Below are 7359 nucleotides of genomic sequence, written 5' to 3' on the forward strand. Positions count from 1 at the left end.
AAGATCAGTTGACCATAGATAGATGGGTTGATCTCTGGATTCTCAATTCGATTCCATTGATCTATGTGTCTGTCATTGTACCAGTACCATGGTACCATTGACCTTTTAGTTACTAACGCAAGATACACTTAGTACAAAGTAAACCAAGATTGGATCTGTTCATACGATATGAATTGTTTCAAAGATATGAGAGTAAAAAAAAAGAAAAAAATAATAATAAAAAAGATATGAGAGTAACAATTATGAAAAATCCATATATTGTCTCCACAGAAGGTGGACACAAGCAACATAAAGACTGCATATAACAATTACTCTTCTTTATATCACTTTTTAAATACTAAAAGTGGTCCAGGTTCTTAGTTCACATGCTGTTGTTGCCAGTGAGTTGACTCTAACCCTGAGAACAACAGATTGAAACTTTACTCTGTCTTGTGCCATACTCCCAGTCACTGCCGTAATCAAGCCAGCTGAAGTCACAATGTCAATCCAACTTATTGAAGGTCTTCTTGTCCTTTGCTGATCCTCCTTCCTTCGCAGCATGATGCATTTTTCCAACGATTGATGCCTCCTAAAAACATCCCCAAAACATATAGAATGAGGTTTCACTCTTTTTTATTCTATGGAAGATCTTGTTTACTCCAAAACAAATTTGTCATTTAATAAGTAATTAAAATTAATGACAGAAGGTACTTTTTCACTTGAAAAAGATACATTCCTTGTTAAAGAATTATGGACAAAATTTAAAATGTTTTTTGTGAGCAGAAAGTTATTTTAATCTTTTAGTGATATTTGCCTTTGTAAAAAATCCCTTCTCTTTTGATTGTGGATGAAACTGATGGTTATGATGAGATATGATTGGCATGATTATGTTATGTTACAAATCAAAACAGAAATTATCAAGATGCTCACTGTTGCCTAGTTTGTTACCACTCCCTGTGACACTTGAGGACAGACTAGATGTGCCTCATCAGGTTTCTCATGCTGTTCATCTTAATGGGAACAGCCAATCTCAAATTTCTTTCGCAGAGTAATTGGTAGGTTGAAACCATTGATCTTTAATAGTGCCACACATTGCTACCTATACTTCCAAGGTTCTACATTATTTGCTGACACGAGACCTTTAAAAGACAAGGGTTTTTTCCACAGCTGTAAACAAAACAAGAACTTAGAGTAAAAGAATCAGGCAGGAGACATTAGCTTTGTAAATGGAGTTATTATTTTTCTCTTCCAATAGCTTTAGTAATATTTTAAAAGAAGAGAGTTACCAAAATTAAGAATTATTCCCTAAAATAAGACTAAACTTGGAGACAGAATGAGTAAAAATATTGTCATTGTAAGGATGTAGGCAGAATCAGTCACTTGCTGTTTTTTTGGTTTTTTATTTTTTAATTTTTTAAATATTTATTTTAGTTTTTTTATTAATTTTAATACACATTTACAGAGGTTTTGGATTAAAACATTCCCTTCCAGTGGCAAAATAAAAATGTATTAGGTATTAAAAAGAATTATTGTCTTGGCATACCCACATTTGTTACAACAATGTATCTCAAACCTGGGATCTTGGTAAAATGTCAATTATAATTTTTTGGTTTCAAGTGAAGCCTAAGATCCTGTATTTATAAGAAAGTCTAAGGTGATGTTCATGTTGTTGGCCATACAACACAAATTTTGTCAGAAGATAGAGCTTCTCTGTAAACCATGAGAATTAGAGGCTCAAATGACACTTTTCCCATAGCTCAAGAACAGCCATTCATTGAACTTTGTCTCTCTCAATTTTACCCAAATTTATAAAGATAAAAACAAAATTGAAAGTGTATGTTTGCAAACATAATTTCCTAATAAATCTCCAAGCCTGAATTTTAAAGTCAAATGAATTTTAAGATCAGTAAGAAACTCTTGTTTATGAGAATTCATCTCCTATACCTGACCAGTAACTTAGAGATCACATACAGGACACAGGCAAGATCACCTAGGGAATATCTTCACTACAAATAAACCACTTCATAAATTCAATAGTCCAAGGACATTGAAAAGACAATATTGACTCAGAGCCCATTGTTAATTCTTGGGTCACTGCCAACTACACTGGAGAACCTGCTTTAGAGGCATATTTGCACTGACTTTGCTTTTAAACCTATTTTATTTACAGCATAAATTGAAATTACTAGGCAGTAATAAGCTTTATCTTTTTAATTTCCTTTTTTTTAAGTTCCTGCCATGAATTTGCTCTCTAAAAGCTTTTCCTTTTGTTTGATTAATTAAGCAAATTTATACACCCATTTACAAGGCATTTCCCGAAGTGTTACTGGAAAGACTGCGCATACATTTTGCACTCCATGTAAGGAAAGCTTGAATTATAAAGCACCTATCTAAATGAAATATAAAATTTCTCCCTCTCAATTAATATGCACACAAAGAGAGCTATATCCAGCAGGTAGGCACTGGATGAAAGCCCTTTCACTGATCTATCATTTCCTGATCCCCCTCCCCCCGGCACCAATCTCTGCTCTTAGATAATTAAACAAAGACTCTATTAGGTCTAATTTCATTAAAGAAATTAAGTGTTATCACTTCATCTCTGATCTGATGACAATTTGGGATAGGAAATGTAAAGTAAGGAAAATTAGACTTGTTGCATTTTAATTTTTATGAACTAAGGAAAAATCACAAATGTTGCTAGGTGTTATCAGAGTACCCTTCCTATGATCTGCCGTCATTGTTGTTGTTAGATGCCATCAAGGCAAGTATGACTCATATTGACCCTATGAACGAAAGAACTGAACCTTCCTCTATCTTGTGCCATCCTCAAACTTCCTTACTTGTAATAGCCCATTGCAGAATTCACCATGTCAGTCCACCTGGTTGAGGGTGTCTGAGCATCATATTCCTCTTGAAGGAATTGGCCTTCCTAGCAACATGCCTAATGCATATGAGGTGAAGTCTCATCATTCTTGCCTCCAAAGAGTACTCCAGCCGCATCCTTTATGAGACATATCTGTTTGTTCTTTTGGCCATCTGTGGGATGTTCAGTGCTCTTCTCCAACATCACAGCTCAAAGGCATCAATTTTTTTCCTGTCATCCTTATTTGTTGTCTAGCTCTCAGATGCATAGCAAGTAATCAGAAAGACTATGGCCTGAATGAGGCACACCTTAGTCCTCAAACTGGCATCATTACTTTTCAATAATTTGGAACTGTTAGATGATGTGAATTCAGGTGAGGCAGGATTCTGACATTTAATCTTTTAAATTTATTCAACAATATAGTAATGATACAAAAGTAGACAATAAAGCAGCACAATAATTAAAAAAAAAGGAATCCTTCATTCTTCCAAGATAAGAGGTAACATCAACATTCACCAGAAGAAATTTAAGATGATATTTGATGGTATTTGGAAGCAGTAGTGGCATCCACTTCTTAAACAACATGCCACTGGAAACTTGATGAACTTTGAGAAACCAAAATAGTTATAGAAAGATTTCAGGTCTTTTGTTCAATAGGGTCACTATGATTCATGTTGATGGCAATCAACAACATTACATGGTGTAGCTACAAATTGCATGTATGTTCAGCTACTGATTCTTCTCTATGGAAAAATTTTAAAATATATAATGTTCAAAACAGAGACGGTGAAGCCGAAATGCTCCTTGGAGTTAAGGATTCAGAAGATTCGTCTGACATACTTTAGGCATGTTGCAAGGAGGGACTGGTCCTTGGAGAGGGACATCATGTTTGGCAGGGTGGAGGGGCAGCTAAGGAGAGGAAGGCCTTCAATGAGATGGATCGATTCTGTGATGGGAGTGGTGAGAATGAATGCATTTGAGATGGCTAGGTTGGCACAGGATAGAATGGCGTTTAGAGCTCTTGTACATAGGGTTGCTATGAGTCACAAGCGACTCGATGGCACATAACAACAAATGTCCCACATACAAAAGTTCAATACTAGTACTAGTACACAAAATCACTTGATTCTCTTTTCCATACAAAGATTTGTGCCTACAGTCAATTGTCTGCTTTCCTTGATAAAGTACTGGAAAGTACTAGAGAGAGTTCTATTTGAAAAGTGAATGTGAACTAGAAAACAGGAAAAGAAGATTTACAGGAACAGATTGCCTCTAATTATTATGCAACATATGTTGTTATTGTGAGGTGCCATCATGTTCAGTAGGACTCATAATGACCCCATGAACAATAGCTCTACATATTGTCCTATCTTTGCATTCTTCACAATCTCTGTCACACGTGAGCCCATTGCCACAATAACTTTGCCAATTTATCTGGCTGAGGGTCTTCCTTTCTTTAACCAACCTTTCTTTCACCTTTTTAAACATGGTTCCCCTCTCCAAGGAATAACCTCTTCTACCAAGATACCAAAGTTTGTGGGGTGAAGCTTTACCATCTTTGCCTCCAAAGAGCACGCTGACTACACCGTCTCCAAAATATGTTTATTCTTTAGAAGTTCATGGGATATTCAGTACTCTTTTCCAACACTGTAACGCAAAGACATTAATTCTTCCCCTCTCATCATTAGTCATTTTCCAATTCTCATTGGCATAGCAAGTGATTGAAAAAGCAATGGCCTGAACCAGGCGCATCTTAGTCCTCAAACTAATATCATTGTTCCTCAATTATTTAGAGAGGTCCCTTACTGCAGACTTTTCCAGTGCACTCTACATGTCCCAATCTCCTGACTGCTGGTACCAAGTGTGCTGATTGTGGATCCAAGTCAGACAAATTCATTGACAGTTTCAGTCTTCCCCCCCACCCCCCATTTATCATGATGTTGCCTATCTGCCTAGTGATAAAAATCATTGTTTTCTTGACATTGAGTTGCAATCTATGTTGAAGGCTGTAGTCTTTGATCTTCTGCAACTAATGTTTCAAATCCTCCTTACTCTTAGCAAGAAAGGTTGTATCATCTGCATAACAAAGGTTTGATCCTCCAATCCTAAGGCCACATTCTTTTTACAGAGTTGATAATCTTGAATAATTTTCTCAACATGCAGATTGAACAGTATGGAGAAAAGATACAACCATGGTATACACCTTACCTAATTTTAAACAATGTAATGATCCCTTAATCTGTTCACACAACAGCATTTTGGTCTAGGTATAGGTTTCACATGGGCACAATTAAATGTTCTAGGGTTCCCATTCTTCACAGTGTGAATCATAGTTTATTATGATATGCGTAAACAAATGCCTTTGTGTAGTTAATAAAACACAAATAGACATTATTCTGGTATTATTTACTTTCAGCCAGTATCCATCTAACATCAGCAGTGATATCCCTGATGTCATGGCCTCTTTTAAATCCAGATTAAACTTCTAGAAACTCTATTAATGTATTGTTCTAGCCATTTTAAAATAATCTACAGCAGTATTTTGCTCGGATGTTATATAAATGATATTGTTCAATAATTTCATATGCTGTTGGATCATCTTTTCTGAGAATGGGAGTAAATATGGCTCTCTTGCAGTCAGTTAGCCAGATAGCTGTCCTCCAAATTTCCTGGCATAGAATGCTAAGCACATACAGGGCTGTTACAGTTAGTTGAAATGTGTCGTTTGATATCTCATTGATTCCTGGGTCTATTTTTGCCAATATCTTCATTGCAGCTTGAACTTCTTCCATCATTACTGTTTTTGATCATATGATACTTCCTGAAACATTTCAGTGTCAGCCAATCCTTTTTATATAGAGATACTGTGTATTCCCCTCCAACAACTTTTGGCACTTCCTGAATCATTCAAGATTTTGCCCATAGTATATTAAAGTATTGCAATGTGAGGTTTGAATTTATTTTTCAGTACTTTTAGCTTGAGGAATTCATAGTGAACTCTTTCTTTTTTATTCTCCAATTTTGGCTTTCTGAACATTCCTTTTAAATACTTTGCCTTGTATTCTTGAATTATTCTTTGAAATCTTATTAGAATTAGAAGCAATGCAGATTAGAATGCCTGATTTAAAATTCTCACAGAAAAATGACTATCCTTTGCAAATATGTGGTTTGAAATCATTCACATGTTTCCAGGAAAAAGTAAATAAGGAACTCCAAATAGATATAGAGGAAGTAGACCTGGCACAATTTTGTTCAGCCCTTGCCTGCTGGATTGCTTTGTTTGCCTTGATGGAACTAATTTTGTTTGTTTTTTCAAGCTTTTTACACCATTTAAATCTTGTGATATTAGGGTTATAAAGGTTAGAGTACACAGCCTACATTAATCTTTTAAACTAAATGGTTTCTTGTATATTTGATTTTCTTCACTCTTCTTGAAAAATAGAGAAACCAATAGCTGCACTGTGGCTGGCTGCTTACAAGTTGTAAGACTCCAATTTGAATGTAGAACATTGATTTTTGTCAACTATTTTATGCTAATTAACCTTAAAGTCCCGGAGAACTATAATCCTGGACACTCAATAGCAAATCTTTCTTTAAAGTATTTTCCTTATGCCTAGTTCTTCTCCAATCTTTGCATCTGGTATTCCCTATTTTATTATTTGATAAATCGGCAGTATATTTAAATGCATATGTAAAAATATCTTCTGTCATAAGTCTTAGATAGTCCCATTTGCTTTACCACCACTGCTAAGTATGAGTATATATGTATCCATTGATAGACCATTTTTATTACTATTATTGCAGGATATTTTGTATAATAGTATTTTATTTGTTGCTTGTACTCCTTATGTCTTTCCCAGTATCTTTTTTAGTCTTGGTTTTTCTATGCCTCCGTCACCTTTATTTTGTATTGCCTTCTATTAAGGTGTGCTAATATTTAAAGGCTTGGTGATAGAAATGAGGCTAGAAATAGAATGACTGAATTTTATATTGACAATGATTTATTCATTGAAAATACCTTTTTTTTAAAGACACAAATGTCAACTCTACATGTAGATCTCACCTGATGGCTGCATAGGATTCAGATTGACTACATTTGTGGAAGAAAATGTGGAAAAAGCTCAATATCAGCAGTCAAAACTAGGACAGGGATGGACTGTGTGTCAGACCATCAATTACTCATATGTGAGTTCAAATTGAGGCTGAAGAAAATTAAAATAGGTCCACAAGAACCAAGACATGATCTTGAATCAATTCTCTCTAAATTTCAGGATCATCTTAGGAATAGATTTGAGGCATTGAATACGAATGATCTAAGACCAGATGAGTTGTGGGATGATAACAAGGATATCATCCATGAAGAGAGCCAAAGGTCATTGCAAAAAAATAAAGGAGAAGGAGGAAAAAAAATATTGAAATCGATGTCAGAAGAGACTCTATGAATCATACTTGACTCAATGGCACCTAACAACAACAATAAAAATAATACACTGTGGCACTGATGTGTCAAATATGAT

Source organism: Elephantulus edwardii, unplaced genomic scaffold (genome assembly GCF_000299155.1).
Source record: "Elephantulus edwardii isolate Elephantulus edwardi_28Jun2011 unplaced genomic scaffold, EleEdw1.0 scaffold00390, whole genome shotgun sequence".
NCBI lineage: Eukaryota > Metazoa > Chordata > Mammalia > Macroscelidea > Macroscelididae > Elephantulus > Elephantulus edwardii.